A 22077-nucleotide genomic window follows, 5' to 3' on the forward strand; every position below is an offset into this window, starting at 1 on the left:
GGGAAGGTGCCGGGTGTGGTGGGGTTTGAGGGGAGTGTGGAGCGAACAAGGGAGTCACGGAGAGAGTAGTCTCTCCAGAAAGCAGACAGGGGTGGGGATGGAAAAATGTCTTGGGTGGTGGGGTCGGATTGTAGATGGCGGAAGTGTCGGAGGATGATGCGTTGTATCCGGAGGTTGGTAGGGTGGTGTGCGAGAACGAGGGGGATCCTCTTTGGGCGGTTGTGGCGGGGGCGGGGTGTGAGGGATGTGTTGCGGGAAATGCGGGAGACGCGGTCAAAGGCGTTCTCGACCACTGCCGGGGGGATGTCCTTGCTTCACACACAGTCCAACAGCTAAGATCGCTTGGAATCGTAGAAACTGGTTGTCAGTGACCAAACTTTCACCAAACTCACAGAAAACACTGACAATAACCCGCAGAGGCAAAGCTCGCCCCGGGGCCTTGCACTCAACCCTCTGTGCCGATGAATCAGTTACCTCAAGCTTGAACGGAAACGTTTCGGCGGTAAAAGGCAGCGCCACGAAAGCGCTTACGGCTGGAAAGGGCGACCGAGGGGACGGTGGCGGTCAGAACCACAGTCTTTAACCCTGCTGCGTGTTAAAATATGAAGGGGAGTCGGGGAGAGCCACCTTCGCTGGCGGTTATTGAGCGCACGAGCTGCGCCAAGATGGCGTCGCGACCGTTTGAAGAGCGGGAACACGCCGCCCTGTACCAGAGGTACCGGCTCCCTTCGCCCTTCCTAATCCGCAACCTCACCCTCGGCTACTTGCACAGAAAGGTGAGAGTCTGGAGGAACAAATAGCGGAGCAGGTCACCCCACCACCCCCTACCCCGGCACATGAGGAGGTCAACGCGAAGACGGCTGTAACCCGATCTGTATGGGCAAATAAGGTTTATTTGTTTTTGCTGCTGCCGTCCCGGATCCGTCAGAGAGTCCGAACCCACTGGGTCTGTCCGAGTGGGGTGTATTTCCCACTCTTTTTTTGTGCTGATGAGGCAACTGAAACCTTTTGAAAACCTTGTTTTCCTTTTTTCTGATGGTCGAGTCGATCCATAAAAGGCCCTTTCCCGTCACCCAGCTGCCCATGAGAGACCATTCCTTTTGAGGTTAGCCAACCGTAAATGACATATAAATCTCCAGAACAATGTTGAAAGAGAAACAAAACAATGAGTCCGTCTTCAAACTCAGCTGGATAAACCCCGAAGCCCCCTGTGAAAGAATCAGGCTCACTACGAGTAGGGGAACGCGGGCAAAAGTTTGCTGCAAAAGCTCAGCAGGTCTGCCAGCATCTGTGAAGCAGAGAGAGAAAAAATGTCATCAAGGAGTTAAACGTTTCGGATTCCGTCGCCCTTCCCGTTTCTGAGGTTCTGATTTCTTTTGCTCTCTGCTTCACAGACGCTGCCAGACCTGCTGAGCTTTTCCACCGAACTTCTGCCCTTGTTCCCGATTTACCGCACCCGCAGGTCTTACAAGGAATTTGTCAAAGCGTTACCGTTCAACCATCAATATCGTTCACAACTAGAGTTTAGGATGCAAGCAAGAGGGGATTGGGGTTGGTTTTTTGGCGGGGGGGCGGGGGTTGGTAGTGGTGGTGGTCTAAGGAGAGAGCCGGCATGAACACAACACATATGTCATTTACGGTTGGCTAACCTCAACGAGTGAAATGGCCTCCTTCTGTGTGAGAACCCATTCCACTTTTCCAGGGTTTTGTGCATAAGTTTTGCAAAACCAATGTCGCTCGTATCGACGATGTGAGGCCCGCGTTTACGTGACTGCGTGTTGGAAATAGGGACTAAAGCTTTATTATTGTACGAGTTGAACGTGACAGTGGGGTGTCAGTTTCAGGGCCGCACAAGGGATAAGCAGGTTCTGTGAGAGGGTCAGTTAATGAACCAGTCCGTGCAGACTGAGTAAAACGTCTTCGCAAGCAGCAGCCTGCAGAGTGAACAAAGAGAGTTCTCTTGACCCAAAGCCTGAAATGTGATTATTTGACTGCCACAGAACTCCTATCAGCATCAAGGTTGCTGCTAATCTAACTCCTGGATTTAGTTACATCTCTCTGATCAATTTTCTCACCCCATGCAACGTCTTAATTGCCCAGGTTGGCACGGTGGTTCAGGGATTCGCGTTGCTGACTCACTGCCAAGGACCAGGTTTGATTCCAGGCTCAAGTGACTGTCCATGTGGAGTTTGCATATTCTTCTTGAGTCTGCGTGGGTTTCCGCCCAGAGTCTGAAGATGTGCAGCTTAGGTGGATTGGCCATGCTAAATTGTCCTTCGTTTTCAGGGAGGTGCAGGCTAGGTGAGTTAGCCATGACCAGTGTCCCAGAGGTAGGGTCAGTGACTGGGTGGGATGCTCTTCGGATCGTCGGTGCAGGCTTGATGGACTGAATGGCCTTTTTCTGCACTGTAGGGATTCTGCAGTTTTGGACAGGTCTTAAACATGAGCGGGCCCCTGGCTCCATCTATTGGCATTTCAAGCACGGCCAGAGGCAGAGGTTAGATAACCCAGAAACCTGAAGAGGTAAGTTTGTGGAGTAGACTCACAATTTGGATAAAATCAAGCAGTTTGTGTCAGGATTTTAACAATGTGAATGGGATATTTCAGATCAAGGTCACATTGATAAAAAGAATAGTAAACCATGAAAATCAAAGGTGCTGTATCTGAATGGATGAAACAGTCCTAACAAGGTTGAATTAAGGGCAAGTACAGAGATAGGGTTTAATAGAATCGTCATTATGGAGATATGGTTGGAGGATGACCAACTCTGGGAATCAAATATCTTGGGCTACAGGTACTTGATTTTCAGAGAAGGACGTAAGATAATGATAAACAATGGGATAGAGGCAATAAAGAGAAAGGGTTGTACTTGAAAACATAAGAAGTGAAAAAAAGATTTCAATGTGATAGATCACCAAAAGGGAGAATGAGCTACCAGAGGAGGTGATGGAGGCTGGTACAATTACAGCATTTAAAAGGCATCTGGAAGTGTGCATGAGTAGGAAGGGTTTAGAGGGATATGGGCCAACTGCTGACAAATGGTATTAGATTAACTTAAGATATCTAATTGGCATGGACAAGTTGGACTAAGAGTCTGTTTCTGTGCTCTACATTTCTATGACTAAAAAAATTAGAGATGGAGGTGATGGTGTAGTGGTCTTGTTACTAGTTAAGAGAATGTTCTGGGACAAAAACAGAAATCGCTGGAGAAACTCAGCATCCATGGTGAGAAAAATTGAGTTAACATTTCAAGTCCAGAAAATCAGTGTGTCGAGTCATTATGGGTGGAGTTAAGAAATAGTGAAGGGGAGCAAACACTGGTGGAAATAATCATTGTGTTGAGTTTTTTTTTGCCTTTATTTATTCATAGGATGATGGCATCGCTGGTCAGACAGCATTTATTGCCCATCCCCATGTGGCCAGAGAGCTGTTAAATGTCAACTACATTGCTGTGTGTCTGCAGGCACATATAGCCCAGACCAGGTAAGGATGGCAGTTTCCTCCCCAAAGGACATTAGTGAACCAGATGGGTTTTTCCTGACAATTCACAATGGATTCACAGTCGTCATTAGACTCTTAATTCCAGATTTTTATTGAGTTCAGATTCTGCCATGTTGGAATTTGAACCCAAGTCTCCAGAACATTATCTGCATCTCTGGTTAATCGTCCAGTAGTAATAACATGAGGCCATTTCCTCCCCCATAAGCTGGTAAATTCAAGGGACATGCTGAATGGCTAATGCAATAATGTTGATTTTAAACTTCATTTAAACTCTACCAACCAAGTTGGCAAAGGTAACTAGAGATAACAAAGTGGGGAGCTGGATGGACACAGCAGGCCAAGCAGCATCTTAGGAGCACAAAAGCTGATGTTTTGGGCCTAGATCCTTCATCATGCTTTTCTGATGAAGGGTCTATGCTCGAAATGTCAGCTTTTGTGCTCCTAAGACGCTGCTTGGCCTGCTGTGTCCATCCAACTCCACATTTTGTTATCTCGGATTCTCCAGCATCTGCAGTTCCCATTATCTCTGATCACAAAGGTAACTAGAGGACAAGTTCACAGACTAGATTTGTTGTAGCTTTTCAGAACAATATATCGAGGAATCAACAGAAGGATAGGTTATTTTAAATCTAGCGCTGTGTAATAAGACAGGATTAATTAGAAATCTGATAATGAAGCGATCATCTTATGATAAAATTTGTATTAGTTCTGACAGTGATCTGGCTAAGCCTAAAACCAGGGTCTTAAATTCTAACAAAGCCAATTGTAGAAGTTTGAGGGGTGAGATGTCCGAGATGTGTTAAAAAATTATATCAAAAGGTAGGATGGTAGAAAAGGATTGCCATAAGAAGGAAAATAATTTACAGTTCTCAATGAAAACACCTTCCATGGAGTGGATAAGGAGGTAAAACATAAATACTTAGAATAGTTAATGATTATGTTAGATGACCAACAACAGTTTACACTGTTACAAGAAAAGAACTTTTGGTGAAGAATGATTTTAAACCACCAATAGGTGGCTAAGAAAATTATAAAAAGAGAGAAGTGGAAGTGGTGGTGTAGTGATCTTATTGCTACACAAGAAATCCAGGTAATCTTCGAGGGCAAAAACAGAAATTGCTGGAGAAACTCAATGGATCTCGCAGCATCTGTGGAGAAAAAGCAATTAACGTTTCAAGTCCGGTGACCTCTCTTCAGAACTGTTCCGAAGAAGAATCAGGAGACCTGAAGCATTAACTTGGCTTGGTCTCCACAATGCTGCCAGATCTGCTGGGTTTCTCCACCAATTTCTGTTTTGCTTCAGATCTTCAACATCCACAGTTCTTTGTTTGATCTGCATCTTCTGGGCACCAGCATTTGAATTCCTTTGTGGCAGATAACTCAATTTGAATTCGGTAAGTATCTGGAATTAAATCTAATAATGACCATGAAACCATTGTCATAAAAACCCGTCTGGTTCACCAGTGCCCTTTAGGGAAGGAAATTTGTTGTTATTACCTTATCCAGGCTTGCATATGACTCCAAACCTAGAGCAATGTGGTTGACCCTTAACTGCCCTCTGAAATGGCTGTTCAGTTGTATCTACCGATAAGTCTCAAAAATTGAATGGCATCGTAGGTCTACCTATAGCACCTGGACTCAGTGGTTCAAGAAGGACTGTCACCGCCACCTCAAGGGCAACTAGGAACAGATAATAAATGCTGGCCTAGCCTGTGATGCTCATTTCCGTGAAAGAATTTTTATGAAGTGTAAAATGAGAGTAAAACAACAAGAAATACGAAAACAGATTGCAAGAGGCTTTACAAGTAAAACGAAAGAGAGAAAACAAATATGGAATGGAATAGAAATACTCAGCAGGCCTATCAGCATCAATGCAGAGAGAAACAGGCTCAAGTTTCTGTTGTGTGTAAATTACCACGAGCTACATTTAATTCAGCCACTTATTAAGAAATCTCTCAGATGATCAAATACTGAAACTGAAATAACTCCAGAGGTTGGTAGCTCGTCACCAAGTCATCCTTTATTTACACATGAACAGTCTTTGACTTTAGTCCCGCCTTATTCAGAGTCAGGTCTCAGAGTGAACAGAACCTCTGACACTCCTGTTTATACGTGTCAGCCGGGACTCCCTGATTGGACTGGATTAACAGCCCCAATCAGGGAACTCATATTCTATGAAGTCCATTTGGCTGACCTTGTTACAATCGCTGCAGAAACAGTTGTTTAAACTTTATTGCATTCAGCAAATAAAATAAGATCCCTCAAGTAAGCAAGTTAAGTCTCATAACCCGCTTGGCTGTTAGCTGATTAATGGTAGAATTTAGCTGTGATTATTGTGTGTGCTGCTTGTGTGGCGTTATTCTCCAGAGCTCTGCTACTGAAGAATCCTGGAGTTGAATTCTTATAGTTTTTTGTGTCCTTCAAGTTCATGGTGTGACATTATTGATAATCCTTTAGATTATTTCATCCATGATATTGCAAGCATGCAGCTTGCCTTCTTATCAGAACTAGCTTCCTTGTCACATTTGGCGTTGACTGTCTGAAGCCTATCCAGCATCCTTTATGACTCAAATCCTCCATTCCTGGCATCTCCATCCTGGTAAATCTCTTCTGCTTTGCTGCGATTAACTCATAGAGTCATACAGTTGGACAGCATGGAAACAGACCATTTGGTCCAACTGGTTCATGTTAAATCTAGTCCTATTTGTGAGTATTTGGCCGATATTCCCTTTAAACCCTTTCTATTCATGTACTCATCCAGATGCCTTTTAAATATTGTAATTATATCAGCCTATACCACTTCCTCTGGCAGCCTATTCCATACATACAGCACCTTCTGTGTGAAAAGGTTGCTCCTTAGATCGTTTTTATATTTTTGCCTTCTCACCTTATATCTATGTCCTCTAGTTTTGGCCTCCTCCCCCCCCACCCTGGGGAAACGACTTTGATAATTCACCCTATCCATGCTCCTCATGATTTTATAAACCTCTGTAAAGTGACCCATAAACCTCTGACACTCCAGGGAAAATAGCTGCAGTCTGTTCAACCTCTTCCCATAGCTCAAACCCTCCAATCATACATTGTGTTGCTATCATAATTGGACGTGGAATTACTAAGCACAGAGATTCTCAGGTGGAGTGGAGATTGTGGTCAGGAGGTGTGTGTTTCATGAAAAATATCGTCCCATTTTCAGAAGGGCAAGCCATTCACCTTCGCAGTGGATAATGGATGTGGCTCAGGCCAAAGCACCAGGGGATTGGCTTCTTACTTTGACAGAGTGGTTGGGATTGATGTGAGTGAAGCTCAGATTGAAGAGGCCAAAAAGGTGGACGGACCTGATAATGTCTCTTACAGGTAATTAATGGACACACTGTATCCCTCCAATTGGAGCTCCATTGATGGCAGTAGCAGAGTGCGTGAGGGTGATACCAAATTATATGGAGCTAAACGGCCCCAGGCGTAGAGCCCTTGACTCATATGGCTTGGAAACAGACCCTTCGGTCCAACCAGTCCGTGCCAAACATAATCCCAAACTAAACTAGTCTCACCTGCCTGTGCTTGGCACGTATCCCTCCGAATATTTTTTATTCCTGTACTTATCCATATGTCTAATAAATGCCTTAACTACACCTGCATCCGCTACTTCCTGTGGAAGCTCGTACCACATGTGGACCACTTGGTATTTGAAAAAAAAATTGCCGCTCATGCCTTTAAGTCTTTCTCCTCTTACCTTAAATATATGAACCCTGGTCTTGAAATTCCTCACCTTGGGGAAGACACCTGCCATTCATCTTATCTATACCCCTCACATTTTTATAAACCTCTATAGGGTCAGCCCTCAACCTCCCATGCTCCAAGGAGAAAAAAAAAGTCCCAGCCTATCCAGCCTCCTTTATGACTCAAATCCTCCATTCCTGGCAACATCCTGGTAAATCTCTTCTGATTTCGTTCTCATCCATCGCCTCTGCCCTCTCTGCTCACATCGAGTCTCAGTCCCCAAAGGCCAATTGCAGACATTAATCCTTCAGATCCTGTCTGTCAAAACCAAACATTCCCGCACTTCAAATCCTCTTCTTCGATACCAATCCTTCCCTAATCAACACACCAAGCACTCCCACTTCTACCACACCGTCCGGTCGCAACAGGATGGAACATCCGGGTTCATTGCCTTTCTGCTAGAATTCAGTCATTGGTTCTCAAACTGGGGTCAGCACACTGCAGAGACTTGGCAGGGGGTGGCTCAATGTGAAATGGGAGGCATGGGGTCCAGGAGAATGCCTCACCCCGCAAGGAGACAGACTGTACTATGGGAAGCAGAAACACCCATCTCATTACCATCTGTAAATAAATAGCAGTGCTCATCAAAATAACTATCAAACCCTCTTTCCATGCAGCACTTTCACATTATGGGAATTGAATTGTTTTATTATTGAGATGGGGTGAGGGAGGCAGGGCAAGAGGATGTTGTGGCAAATGCACCAGTTGGAGAACCACTGCATTGCCTTGCAGGATAGTCAAGACCAAACAATGAAATGGAAATATTAAAGAGAGAATTTCATTCCAAGCTGAGCAGAAACATTCACATGAAGTTTGCACTGTTTGTAATTTTCATAGCCTGCATAATGAAATAATCGGGTTGTGATATTCTGCCAATGTCTAGGTCAGGATGCTAAAGCTTTGTTGGGGGAGGGGTTTATTTGAGCTAAACTCATTTCACAATTGGTGCTCTGGGTCATCTCCGGACACCCAGGTGTGATTATCTCCCCTGGCTTAACACTAACTAAATCCCCAGAAATAAGGGTCATGCCTCCAAAACATCTCTCTCCTACTGTTTTGGCTTTCACCTCTTGCCCCAGTCATCACCAACTCCCTCCACTGAACTTAAAGTTCCTCAACCTGGAGGATGTTTCTTGACAATGAGAAAACTGAATGGTGTTTCTCCCCTGGGAATATGCAAGAAACAATTTTGAGTTTACCAAAGGGGCAACTGGAAAGGGCACTGGTGGGGGTGAGCAGGCTGGATCAAAGGCAGGCTTGGGCCTTTCCTCCAAGACGTGTCCTGGGTAGAACTGATCTTCGACCCTTGACCGGCTTCCGGTTGCCTTATCCCAGTATTCCAATGGATGGCACCGCGGCTCAGCCTTACAGCGCCAGTGACCCAGACTTGATTCCACCCTTGGCTGACTGTCTGTGTGGAGTTTGAGCATCCTCCCTGTGACTGCGTGGGTTTCCTCTGGGTGCTCTGGTTTCCTGCCACAGTCCAAAGATGTTCAGGTTAGATGGATTGGCCATGCTAAATTGCCCCATGGTGTCCAGGAATGTGTAGGCTAGGCGGATTGTCCTTGGGAACTTCAAAGTGACAGGGATGTGGTGGGAGGTTGGGTCTGGGTGGGATGCTGTTTTGAGGGTTGGTGTTGACTCGATGAGCTGAATGGCCTGCTTCCACACTGTAGAGACTCTATGATAATTTGTTCTCAATCAACAAACACTTCTTGCTCACTGAGGTACAAGATGTCCCCGAGATGCCCAAATAAACAGTCTTGATGGTGTAATACTCCTGCATTTGTTGATTCACTCCACAGATAGGGTGTGGCAGAGGAACTGGAGTTCGAGGATGGTTCTGTCACCCTGCTAACAGCAGCAGCAGCTGTGCATTGGTTTGATTTGGAGAAGTTCATGAAGGAAGTTGACAGGGTTTTAAAACCCAAAGGCTGCCTGGCTCTGTATTGTTACTGAGTACCGTTTGAATTGCTTTACAATGACTGCTGAGCGTTTGACCCAGATTGTGCTGATTGGAGATAACTGAGCAACTATAACAGAATAGGATCTGTCCATGTATACCGTGTGGTTTAGATCATCCCTCCTTTCACTGCCCTGGTCCAAACCAGTTGTACAAATGTTTCCTCTTTCCAAGATGCACAACACTGAAGTTATTTTTGTAATGGGGAGGATGATGTGTAGAAACAATGATGTTGAGCACTGCCTCACTGTAATTGATTTTGGCAGACTTAGTGGCGAGACCTGTGCTCAGAGGGAGCCCTGATCAAACAACTACAGCTTTATAACTGCAATTCTCTGACTCGCAGACTTTCTGGAAGAGTAGGTTCCTCACTGAGGACCAGGTCCCCAGCATTCTGCTACCACCTTTTGATAAGAATGCTAATTCCTGTAGCAGAACAGGTCCTTGACATACTTGGTCCTGGTGGCTGAACGTGATCAGCGCTGAGCTCAGCATACCAGTTTGACACACCCCCACCCCTGCTTTTCCTTTCAGTCATAGAATCCCTACAGGCAGAAAGATGCCATTCAGCCCATCGAGTCTGCTCTGATCCTCCAAAGGGCATCCCACCCAGATCCAACACCAACCCTATTCCTGTATTTCCTGTGGCTAATCCACATAGCCTGTACATCCCTGGATACTATTGGGAGTTTGGCGCGGGAAATCCACCTAACCTGCACATCATTGAACTATGGGAGGAAACCCACACAGACATGGGGAGAATGTGCAAACTGTACACAGACACTTGCCTGAGGGTGGAATTGAGCCTGAGAAGCTGCAGTGCTAACCACTGTGCCACCGTGCCACCAGTTAGTCAGTGGTTGCCAGTGTGGCCAGAAATGGAGTGCAATGTCAACAGAGTATAAATGTGGAGAAAAGGAAAGAGGTCCTGTGTTTTTTCCCCTCACACTAATACTTGTAGTGGTTCCTTTCAGTCCGAGTCTATACATGTTTAAGCTCCGTTTGGGAATGCACACCATAAACCTCCCTGTCCTCCATGGATGCCCATACATCATTAAGGTGTGACTACTTAAAGGCCTCTCTCTGCCACAGGGCTTATAAACCCAGCGATGTCTGTGCAGAAAGGAAGACCAGCAGCATGCTGTTCAACGTGATCAACATGTCATGGCTGTAGACCCAGAGAAAGCAGACCGATGAAATCACGGGTTGTCAACTTTTGGGGTACAGTGTACAATTTTCGTTGCCCTTCTTTGGAAGAATGTTGTTAAACTTGAGGGTTGAGAAAAGGTTTAAAAGGTTGTTGTCGGGACTGGAGATTTTGAGCTACAGCGGGGAGACTGAATAGGCTGAGGCTTTTTTCCTTAAGCGTTATGTGCTGAAGGCTGACCTTATAGAGATTTATAAAATCATGAGGGGTGTGGATAGGGTGAATAGCCAAGATACTTTTCCTAGGGTGGGAGATTCCAAAACTGGAGGGTATAGGTTTAAGGTGAGAGGAGAAAGGTCTAAAAGGACCTGAGAAGCAACTTTTTCATGTAGAGGGTTGAGTGCCTATGAAACGAGCTGCCAGAGGAAGTGCTGGAGGTGGGTACAATTACTCCATTTCAAAGATATCTGGGTGGGTATATGAATAGGAAGGGATTAGAGGGTACTATGTCAAATGCTGGCAAATGAGACTCGGTCAGGTTGGAATGTCTGTTTAGTGCAAATGAATTGGACCAAAAGTCCATGTCTATGCTGTATGACTCTATGAGCCACCTCCATGTTATTGAGGAGCAGATGAAGCAGATCCTTTCCCTGCTTTGTTTCCAGCTCTGAAAGGCAAATCACTTTTGATTCTGTCTCGACACCACTTTTTGATGGCTTATTCAGGTCGGGGCAATGCCAGCTATCACTGATATCCAAGGTTCTGGGATGATTAACCTTGAGTAATTGATGAGAATGTAGGAATGAGGACAATGTCAACGGGAGTTTGGTGATTGATGAAAGCTTTGATGTGAAAGCATTGCTCTTACGATGCAGAACAAGTCATTGGAGAATATGACACGGACACTGATGTGAATGCGTGAGGCGACTTCGGTAGCAGTATTCTAATTGGCATGCTGGTAATTGCAGTTGCTGTAGCCACAGTAATTGTCCTTCACTTGGTGAGGTTATACAAAAGGCAATGTAGCACTGTCAGCTATGGAATTGTAGAGGTCAACCCATGTTAATGCCAGAGGAGCACCACCTGAACAAGCTGCAAAACTCCATGGCTGTGAAAATCCAATGTACAAGTATCTAGAGCAAATGTAAAATCAGATGCTAAATCAGTTCACCCAATCTTCCTACTACCAATCTATAACATTAGAGGTCTCCATTTCACGTACATGGGTGGCATTGTGCTCAATAGTTAGCACTGCTGCCTCACAGCACCAGGGACCTGGATTTGTTTCCACCCTTGGCAACTGTCTGTGTGGAGTTTGGACATTCTCCCATGTCTGCGTGGGTTACCTCCAGGTGCTGTCGTTTCCTCCAACAGTCCAAAGATGTACAGGTTAGGTGGATTAGCCATGCTAAATTTCACGTAGTTTCCAGGAATGTGGAGGCTAGGTGGGTTAGCCATGGGAAATGTAGGGTTATGGGAATGGGGTGGCTCTTGGTAGGATGCTCTCCGGAGGGTTGGTATGGACTTGATGGGTTAAATGGCCTGTTTCTGTACTGTAGCGATTCTATGATATATAATTCAGAGTGTAAAACACTTATCACTGTAGATTGTAAGATTCCCATTCTTTCAAATGGATTTGAAATATAATTCATAATATGTATGATCTTAAAATCAGTTATCTGATGCCAATGATGATCAAGTTCCCTTTTTTAAAATTATTGTCAATCAGTTTTGTGTGCTGCAAAGATCTGTAAATTGGGTGCAGGTTCGTAGCACCTTGAAGATTGAGGGATGCCCTTGTGGAGGTTTATAAAATCATGAGGGGCATAGATAGGGTGAATAGTCAAGGTCAGTTTTCCCTCGGGTAGGGGAATCCAAAGCCAGCTTTCAGGTGAGAGGGGAAGGATTTGAACAGGACTGTAGGAGGACGTTTTTCATGCAGAGGGTGATGCATGTATGGAATGAATTACTAGAGGAAGTGGTGGAGGTTGGTACAGTTACAACATTTAAAAGGCATCTGGGTGGCTATATATGAATAGGAAGGATTTAGAGGGATATGGGCCAAATACTGGCAAATGGGACTAGACTGATTTAGGATAGTTGGTCGGCATGGACAAGTTGGACCGAAGGATCTGTTTCCGTGCTGCATAACTGTATGAATCTACATAGAACCAGCAGATTTGTACTGAATGAAGTACGATGTGTGATTTGTACTGATTTATCTCATGGACTCTGCAGGATTTTCTACTGTCATCTCCACTTAAATGGTGAGTGGGGTTATGTGCAGCTAAAACCATGAAGTGACAATTCCATTTGTTATTGTGTGCCTGTGCAGTTGTAAATTCATGTCACATTTATGCAGGTTCTGGGAACCTGTGGCCCATTACCCCTGCACATTCCTTATTTGTTCTGTCAAACCGTGTGCCGTTTTTCAGTTGTCTTAATCCAGTGTCTTTAAACTACATGGTCGAGTTGGATTGAAGGGTATGTTTCCGTGCTATACATTTCTATGACACCATGATGCAATTGCATTTCTGAGTTTTATATCATTGGCAATCATTGCAACAATATTCCGTACATCCAAATCCAAAGCAGTGGTGCTAAAGCTGATCAGTACATCCCCCTTCAAACTATATCTCTATTCCTTTACCATCAATGTCAAAATCCTGGAATTCGGTCTGAAATAGCACAGTGGGTGTAGTTCCACTGTAAAGTTGTTCAAAATGACAGCTCATGACTTTCTCAAGGGTGATTAGGTATGGCAAATGCTCGTCCATCCAGTGGTGCTTGCATCTAAGGAGCAAACAAAAACAAAACCTGGATGTGTTCAAGTTCTTTGGCCACTGTTCTGTCAGAGTGGGGGTGTGGGTGGAAGGTTGGTGCAATCTGGGAGACACATCCTTGTAATCCATGCACACAGTAACAACTACCAAGGAATGAATAACTAAATGACATAATGACCAATTTTCTCTTGTACTTCCCGTTCCCAGGTATTGAAGACCCTGGCTCCATATGAGAGTGAAAAAACTCGGATTGTTCGGACAGAATACAAGGAAATATTTGATGCTATCACGTTCTCTGAATTTCTGAAGAAAGGTCACTGGACCTGAAACGATAACACCGCTTTCTCTCCACAGATGCTACAGGCCTGCTATTTCTCCACCGATGTCTGTTTTTGCTTGTTTCAGATCACCAGCATCCACAGTTTGGTTTATATTAATGCAGCAGGCTATCTTAGATTTAAGTTTCAAGGAATAGTGATGAGGTGTTTCCTGAATGATCAAGCTTTATTATTCATGTTCTGTGCTCTTGTTCCAGAACTCATTCTCCCCACTCCCCAAGAGAGGAAATATATTAAACAGCCCCATCAAGCCTTCTTCTCAGACCTTTCTATGAGGATAGGTGTTTGTTCAAACACAGCACTGTGTTCAAATGGCTCTGCTATGTTAGGGATTGGCTGTCACAGAGTTGGAAATCAGCGCAACGAAGTTGAGCTGTATCCACACTTAGAAAATACCATTTCAAAACAGAAAGTACAATTAATTCCTTGGCAAACTGAAGGAGGCTGCTGAAAGGAAGTTGATAAGACTGGGCTAATAAATGGCATTTGGGATTCAGGGCTGGCAAATGAGGGAGGTGATGGATTTTGCTTAAGTTAATAATTGTATTAATACTATGAATGGAAGTAGAGTCAGTGCTTTGGAATTATTTGTTTTTAAGGATGTTGATGTTACTGGCTGAGCTAGTATTTTTCACCCAATCATAGTTGTTCTTGAGACGTTGGGGGTGAGCTGCCATTCTGAACCGCTGCTGTCCATGTGTTATAAGTTGACCTACAATGCCCCTAAAATGGGAGTTCCAGGACTTTGACCCAGCGATGCTGAAGGAATGGTGATACATTTGCAAGTCAGGATGTTGAGAGGCTTGGAGGAGAATTTGAAATTGATTGTGTTCCCATATATCTGCTGTCCTTGTTCTCCCAGAAGGGAGCAGTCATAGACTTCGAAGGTGTTGTCTGAGGAGCCTTGGTTAGTTGCTGCAGTTGGTACAAACAGTTGCTACTAAGCATCTGTGGTGATGGGAGTGAATGTTGACAATGGTGGATAGGGTGCCTCCTTTGTCCTGGATGGTGGCTAGCTTCTGCAGTGTTGTTGGATCTGCACGCATTCAGGCAAGTGGGGAGTATCCACCACACTCCTGACTTGTGCCTTGTAGATGATGGACAGGCTCTGGGGAGTCAAGAGGCGAGGTACTCATTTCAGAATTCCTGGCCTTTGACCTGCTGTTGTAGACATAGTGGTTACATGGCTGCTCTAGTGAAGCTAGAAGGAGTATCCGAATTTAACCTTAGGATGTTATACGTAACAGCTCAGATTGGTAAGACCAGACAAGAAAGGCATAGAACTGTTTTACCTTGAGAACAAAGAAATGTAACGCAAATGACAACTTCCTGCAGTTTTGTTGATAGTTTAATGAGCTGAAGGGTTGGATTTTCACAGACACCCTATTTCTGACATCTAGTTTTTTTGCTGGAGTTTGGGGGGGAAGGAGTTGATGCAGCTCACACAGGAGACAATCCGAAACGTAGCAGAGCCATTTGAACACAGTGCTGTGTTTGAACAGACGCCATTTTAGCTGTTGCAAGCATCTTCACGCACAATGTGGGAGCCGTGAAATTCATGGAATCAATGTAAATATTCTTGAAAGACAGGTTAGGTGTATATAAATCTAATGGTCCCTAAGATTTTAACTGCTTTGCTTCTTAAACTTACAAAAAACAAGCTGTAGTTGTCAGTGAGAGTTAAAATAAAAGCTGTCTATTGGACTGCTTTGATTGATAGGCATCGTTTAGAAAAGCAATTGGGCATTTTTAGTAGAACTAATAGTTGAATCTTCCCAAACAGCTATCATTATGCCATTATGAATGCTTAGCTGAGTTACAAAAGTTAGTTATTTAAGCAGAGGTTTTTGAGATCACAGATTAATTGACAATTTAAAGATACTATTAAAGCCTAGCTGCATAGAAGTTTGTTTTTGTAAAAGGGGATTTAAAAACTTTGTGAATGAGCTTAATGATAGTACACTACACTGTGGGTAAAAAAATCCAATGAAATCTGTGCTAGATTTTTATAAGTTTTTTTTAATTCCATTGGCTCTTGACATCTGTCATCTATGGACGATGGGTAAGTGGTGATGGGGACTACATGAGGGGCTGTGGGGGCTCGATGAGTTGGCATATAGTGTATGCAGGACCACACCAGGGAGGAGTAGGGATGATTTAGCATTGAGTTGGCATGCAGGATATGAATAGCCATGAGGCAGTGTGCTGGTGGGGAGAGTAGGGAGGTGAAAGGGTTTTGTTTGAGGGGACCCAAAGGACCTAAATCATTTGAAAGGCCTCAGAGTAGCAAGGCAATGTATAAAACGTGATGTCCATGTTCTTGTGAGGCATGATATACAGGCTTTATTAAACCTAACTAATTACAAGGCTCATGCTGCTGAAATGTTATGAACTCAGTGGGCCCAATGCTATCCCAGTCATAGCTCCTGCAAGTGAAACTTACTCATTCTGTGGTACTTTTTACCAGAGTGCGACTTAAGCTACTGACCTCGTTAATCGTGTAATCCAGCCCTAATATGCTCTCTCTTTCTCTCTCTCTCTCTCTCTCTCTCTCCCCCCGCCCTCTCTTCAGAAGTGCCACCCAGCCTGCTGAGCATTATCTGCACTTTCTATTTTCACGTTTAAAAAGGATTTCTTTTTGTTTTCCAGGGTCAATAACATTCAATTCAAGCAATCAGTGCCAATCTTGTGCATCAGAGGCTTCATCGAATCCTTATCTTACTACCAAGCATTTCAGAAGAAGGATCGAGAAGTGGCTAAAGCCACGCTCAAAAGAATGGAGCGAGAGTAAGAGTAATCGTGGAAGTGGGAATTTAATTGAGCAGCTTGAATGATTAAGTAGATCAGAATATGGACACAGTAAGACCAGTGGGGCAACTCGATAAATGTTGGGAACAACAATCTCCATCCTGTCACACCTCTCTGGGATAGTGCACTGGAAATCAAGCTCCACTGTTCTCGGAGTCGTCACAGAAGTTAAGGATTTGTAAAAGTGTACAAAATTCCCCAATGTCTCCAAGACACAGTTTAATAGAAAACATGGAATCAGATTTCTGTACTTAAAAACTGCTATTTAGTACAAGTAAATAGATTCCAGCTACAGGTAAACAGTTATGAACTGTTGGTATATAACTACTAATTAAAACTGATACATTCCCCCTTACACACAGACAGATATAGGGAGGGGAACAATAAAACGCAAGTTAAGAGTGGAAGGAAAACTGGGATACCAGTTGGTGATCTTTGTTCATAGAACTTGTTGCAATGATTCTCCTGTTGATCAAAATGTTGCTTCTTAGTCGTCCTTTTTCCAGTTGCTTTCACTGGTTTGCAAAAGATGCAGGGTGCCTTTTCACTAATGAAAGGTCTCTGCCTTACTGACTAAAATTTACAGCTTACAGCAACCGCTGAAGGAAAGATAAACTGGCTTTCTTCAGACTTAAAGTGGCTTTTTTTTAAATTTCAAAAATATACTTAAATTCATAAAATATCTTCGTATGTATGCATTGACACAAAAGCAGTTTAGTTCTGCACAGTTGCATATCAAGTAAATACAAAACTTTGCAGTTGACTATACGCAAAACCAAAGACATCATTTACACGTAGAATACTGATATTTACATATTTGACGCATTAGGATATTCCAATAACTGAATGGACCTCCATTTACTTTCAGCAGGAAAATCTTAGACCGTGGACTTTGCCCACTGCCCCATGGTCCCATTGCCTGATATGATGGGACAGCCAGGTGTGTTAGCTTTGTGTGTCTTTGGAAGGCAGTAGAAGTCTCCTAGGTGAGAAGTATGTAGGAGGAGAGTGCAAAGGGTGCTCTGAAGATCTGGATCAAAAGCCTTGATCAGTCTGATGAGTTGACTGGTGTGTTCTTTGGTCAGATTGGCAGGTAGTTGTCTGTAGTGTTCCGGTTGTTCAGTTGTTTGTAAGCTTCTTTGCAGTAGTCTTCTATTCTGTGTGACGATGGCTCCTGCTTTGTCTGCTGGTTTGATGATGGTGTTGCCTTTGATCTTTAGAGCATGGTTGGCATTGCATTGTGCCTGGGTAACATTCTGTGCTATCTTGTGAGCATGGTTGATGGATCTTCGACAACCAGTTCTTCATCTGGACCCATGGAACAGCCATGGGGACTGAATTTGCATCCTGATATGCCAGCATTTTCTTGTACAAGTTCAAGCGAAACCTCTTTACTGTGCAGGATTTGTGACCAACGCTATACACCAGATACATTGACAACATTTTCTTCCTTTGGACTCATGGAGAGGAATCACTGAAGTGACTAGGTAGCAATATCAACAAGTTTCATGCCACCATCTAACTTGCCGTGGACTACTATTCAGAATCAGTCTCCTTCTTGGACAGGCATCTCCATGAAGGACGGAGACTTCAGTACCTCTCATGCAAACCCACAGATAACCTCACTTCTCTAGCTTCCACTCTGAACATATTCAAGAAGCTATCCCCTATGGACAAGCCCTGTGCATACACGGGATCTTCTTAGATGAGGAGGAATGTGATGGACACCTAAAGATTTTGAGGCATACCCTCCTAAACATGGGATACGATGCTCAACTCATCGATCGCCAATTACAATGTGCCACAATGAAAAACTTCAATGTCCTCCTCAGAAGACAGACACTGGATACCTCTGATAAAGTACCCCTCATTGTCTAGTACTTTTTCAGAGTGGAGAGAGTATACCATGTTCTTCACAGCCTTCAACATGACGAGTATCTTGCCAAGATCATCCCTATGTCTCCACTTCTTGCCTTCAGACAACCACTAAATCTTAAACAGGCCATTGTTCGCCGCAAACTACTCAGCCTGTGGGACAACATCGATCATAACACCACACAAGCCTGCAATTGCAACCTCTGCAAGAATGTCCGACTATCAAAACTGATATTACCATCACATGTGGGAACAGCACCCACCACATACATGGCAGATACTTGTGTGTCTCAGCCAATGTTGTTTATCTCATAGATATCGTAGAATCCCTACAGTGTAGAAACAGGCCCAGCTGCTCAACAAGTCAACACCGACCCTCTGAAGACCATCTCACCCTTTCCCTGTAACCCTGCGTTTCTCATGGCTAACACCTAATCTACACATCCCTGAATACATTGGGCAATTTAGCATGGCCAATGCACCTAGCCTGCACATTTGGACTGTGGGAGAAAACCGGGGCATCTGGCTAAAACCCACACAGACATGTGCAAACTGAACACAGTTACCCGAGAGTGGAATCAAACCTGGGTCCCTGGCACTGTGAGGCAGCGATGCTAACTACTGAGCCAAAGTGCTGCCGAGGCATGGTATATTGGTGAGACCATGCAAATGCTATGACAACGGATGAATGGACATTGCATAGCAATCGCCAAACAGGAATGTTCCCTCCCAGTTGGGAAACATTTTAGCAGTCAAGGACATTCAGCCTCTGATCTTCAGTTAAGTGTCCTCCAAGGTGGCCTTTGAGATAAGAATGCAGAATTGCTGTGCAGAAACTGATAGCCAAATACCCATGAAGATGACCTCAGCCATGCTCTCTGGGTCATGTTGTGCTACATATGACCCCACCACACTGTTCTATACCTGTAAAATCTTCCTCACCATTCTGTTTTGTCACCATCACCTGGATAAATTGTTATGATCCCTCTACCTTTATTAGTTTATACAGTTTTGGATTACTTATTACTTTGGTTAGACCCTTGGTGTGCGACTCTTATACCTATTATGTTATTCCAGTCATTTAGTTTGTCTCTAGCACCAATTAACTACAAAAAATGAAAAATAATCTCTCTGCCTCGTTGAGTTGCATTTTAAGTCATTCCTTCATTTGTTATTCAGCTGTTAACACTTTTTAATGCTCTTGGTAACTTGCAGAGACTTAGTATGTGAAACTCCATTCACACAAGTTATATGATCTTTTGATCTCTCTGCCTATAAATTCTGTGTCTCACTGCATCTCTCTCACTTCACCTGATAAAAGGGCTGCATCCTGAAAGTTTGTGATTTCAAATAAACCTGTTGGACTGTTACCTGATGTCATGTGACTTCTGACTTCTGCACAGTGTTCAGAGTGAAAGTTTTATATTACTTACTTTCGTACCATGCAGCAATCCTTGCAATCTCTGGTTTTAAAATAGGTCTTTTCTCATTTCAGTCCTGATCTTTTAAAGAAAAAAGCACATAAAAAGAAAAGAAATGGTCTTTACATTCCTGATCTTAATATGATTTAATAATTGAGGAAGAAATAGGGGAATGGAAAGGAGTGCAATCAGGTACATTAAGAGTGTGAACAAACAAGAGCGCAAAAGATAGCAACAAGGTTATACCACAAAGTGCATCAAGCTTGGTATACCATTCAATATGATTAAGGTTTGACTTCCCTGTGTGCTCCCTGTATCCCTCGATTCCCTGGACAATCAAAAATCTGCGAATTTCCGCCTTAAAAATAATAGAGTATCTGAAAGCCTTTAGGATAGAGCATTCCAGCAATTCTCTTCCCTTTGAGTGAAGAAATTTCTCCTCCTCTCAGTCTTGAATGATATCTCCTTAGTCCTGAGATTATGTCCCCCACTTGCAGGTTCCCCAACAAGGGGAAGGAAACGATGTCTCAGTATCTAGGCCTGACTAGACTCATCATCACCTTCAGTGCATCAATAAGGTTACCTCTCATTCTTCTGAACTGCAACAAATATAGTCTTGATTCACTCAGTCTCTCGTAATAAGGTGACCTTTTCACCTCAGGGACCAATTAATCTACCCCCTCAAGCCCACAATATCCTTCCCTTGAGATCGGGGTGAATTTTGCAACCGCTGTCAAGCTGCAGGCCTTGCTGTGCTTTAATAAAGATGTGGAACGTTAAACAGTTTTTCAGTATGTTCAGTCCATATTACATTAGACAACCGAATGTGTTTTCCAGACATTTCAATACAGTGGGCATGAAACTCATGACATTTTTATTTCTTTTTAGTGTTATGCAGACTACGGGAGTTTCTTCCAGGAAGACTATGTTGGAAGCAAAGTGGACTGCTTCCTGCCTACTGGCAAGTAAACCCGAGTGATATCTGCAACATTGTTTCTCAGACCAGTTGCGTCAAGAGATAATTTCAGCTGCCTTAAGTAAGACATTAAATCTGCGTTTCACAATGGGGGCATTGGTAGATAGTGGTTTGCACATTGGATGGGGGAATATTCAGCTTCAGCAGTAGCACAGGGCAGTATGCAGTTGAGAGCCTGATAGAAATCCTACTCATTTTCCTATTCATTTGAGGGTTGACTACTCTTGCAGGAGTTAGGGTTTGAGTTCACATGCACATTCCCTGTTTATGAAACATAATTGAGGGACTCATTTCTGCCCAGGACCATAAGAAACTACAAAGAGTAATGAATACAGCCCAGTCGATCATGCAAACCAGCCTTCCATCCATTGACCCCATCTATACTTCCTGCTGCCTTGGAAAGCAACCAATATAATCAAAGACCCCTCCCACTGCGGTTATAATTCTTCCAACCTCTTCCATCAGGGAGAAGATACAAAGGCTTAACCACATGTACCAACAGAGTCAAGAACAGCTTTTTCCTGGCTATTGTTAGACTTCCAAATGGAGCTCTCAAATTTTAAATTTAATGTTGTGCATCACTCATTCTTTGTGCATCTTCTGTGCAGCCATAACATTGTTTTCCTTGCTCTGTTCTATTACCCTAATACGCTTTGTATGGAATGATCTGCCTGTACTGCATTCAAAACAAAACTTATCACTGTACCTAGGTACATGTGACAATAATAAATCAAATCATTACTCAGGCAAGACCTTTGTGAAGAGTTAGGATTCTATTGTATAGTTAGACAATTTTTCATTACAATTTCTCATAGCTCAGTGTATAAACCTGCCAGAATCAGAGTGGGGATTTATATCAGATCAAAACAGAAATCCTGACAAAGGGTTTTGGCCTGAAGCTCTGACTTCCCTGCTGTTCTGATGCTGTCTGACCTGCTGTGCTTTTCCAGCTTCCCACCAACAGACCTAGAATTGGAGGGAACCCACTTCCCCAGAGCCACCCGTCATCCTTCCTGATTCTCCCACTGTTAAACTCTTTGCTGAATCACCTAAATACTGTCTGTCTTGCCAACACACTGTCATGGGAGGTTGGTGCCACTCATGATTTGTGTGCCAGTTGTTGTCCCTCACTTGCTGCCGCATTCTCCTCCTTGTCCCACCTCATGATGTCACCAATGCCCAGATTCCCATTGTCTGGTTCCTTGGTTCTTTCAGGGAGTGAGGGTGGAGAAATGGCAAACTGAGGCTTAAGGTGAGGCAGCAGGCAGCTTGAGGGGTTGGCAGTAGGCCAGTGATTGCAGACTTCCATAACATTGTTCTTTGATGCCAGCATCAATCCTGAGACTGAGTGAGGGAGGTGATCATGTCTGGGTGGATTGCATAATTCAGAGAAATGACTGCACTGTCCTGATATGGGAATGTTTTTCTGTCCATTCAGATACAGACCTGTGAAAATAAGCTTTAAATTCATCAAGTGGATACAGAGTC

The 22077-nt window shown here is 43.8% G+C and overlaps 1 pseudogene; it reads left to right on the plus strand.

The window, feature by feature from the left end:
- The first annotated feature begins 665 nt into the window (after window positions 1-665).
- LOC125453949 (putative methyltransferase DDB_G0268948) lies at window positions 666-21443 on the plus strand (annotated as a pseudogene).
- Window positions 21444-22077: the final 634 nt, after the last annotated feature.

This window comes from Stegostoma tigrinum, chromosome 7 (genome assembly GCF_030684315.1).
Source record: "Stegostoma tigrinum isolate sSteTig4 chromosome 7, sSteTig4.hap1, whole genome shotgun sequence".
Classification (NCBI taxonomy): Eukaryota; Metazoa; Chordata; class Chondrichthyes; order Orectolobiformes; family Stegostomatidae; genus Stegostoma; species Stegostoma tigrinum.